Raw genomic sequence first — 1,323 nt, 5'->3', positions numbered from 1 at the left:
AGTGTTTTTTTTTTTTTTTTTTTTTTCACGGTATCCTCCAATCCGACAAACCAAAAATTAATCTGCTGCGGTACTAAACTCTATTTAAAAATTTGTCGTTGGCCAATGAATTGTTACATGTATAAGATGAGATTCGATTTAAGGGCTAATCTGTTACAGTGTTACTTACCACATAAATTTCACAACTTTTGGTCATTGGATTGGCCGATTGGATAACCTTCATTTTACTTTATTTGGACATGGTACCTTGATTTTTTATTGGATTGGGCCCATCAGACCCGGATACCTTAATTTTATTTGAAACACAGGAAATAATATGTCGGGCCCAGTGTTGCTCAATTAGCCCATTGACAAGAGCATATCCAGCCTTAACCTGAGCCCAATTTCATAGACTATTGTGTTATAGACTTATAGTCTTGTCTCTTGCGCTTAGTCTTATTTGTTGTATTATTTTTTTTCTGGGTTGTGATTTGTTGAATTCTTTTGAGGTTCCGTTTTGACTCTCTACCCAGTTTTGGGTTTGTTGAGAAGAGATGTATCGAGAAAAGCTATCTACAAGAAATCCAAAAAGAACGCTATCAAGAAGGCTACAACCCTGACCACATCATGACCAAAAAGAGAAAACATGGTCCAAAAATTTAAAAATATGATAATTATAACCACAAAAAGAAAACAAGTAAAAAAAATTCGTTTCTCATTTTTTTTTCAATTAATTTTATATGATTTCACCCTATACAAAAATTGAGTTAAAAAAAAATGTATGTGAAAGTATCCATAATTTTGAATTTTTGAGTCCTTTGTATTCTTTGCTAGCGTTTATTTTGAGGTATTGAGACAGAGACCGAGAGACTGGGACTCAGTATCATATTTGTTAGTTTGGAGATTGGTACTAAAATTTTTGTCTCTGTTTCTAAAATTTCAGTATTTCAGTACCTTCAAAAAGTAGAGACACAAGGAACTAAAATTTTTAAAGATGGAGACTGAAACTTTAATAACATTTTATACCTAAAATATCTTCATTTCAATTAATTAATTTCAATTTTACCCTTTATACAAATTAAATTAGAATTTTATTTTTGTTTCAATTTCTGTCTCTCACTTTGCACCAAACAGAATACTAAGATTTATTTTAATCTCTGTCTCTTAGTCTCTGTTTCTCAATTTCAATTTTTCCGTCTCTGTCTCTCCATCAAACGCTACTTTTATACGAACAAAGCATGGCTTAAAAAAATGTCTAATAATAATAATAATAATAATAAATATTATGCAAAGGAGGACGCTGGAAGGTGCAAGATGTCAGAGTGAAGAAGCAACGAGAATGTT

This window comes from Arachis ipaensis, chromosome B10, assembly GCF_000816755.2.
Source record: "Arachis ipaensis cultivar K30076 chromosome B10, Araip1.1, whole genome shotgun sequence".
In the NCBI taxonomy this organism is placed as follows: domain Eukaryota; kingdom Viridiplantae; phylum Streptophyta; class Magnoliopsida; order Fabales; family Fabaceae; genus Arachis; species Arachis ipaensis.
The sequence above is the reverse complement of the archived record's forward strand: the minus strand, read 5'-3'. Positions refer to the sequence as shown.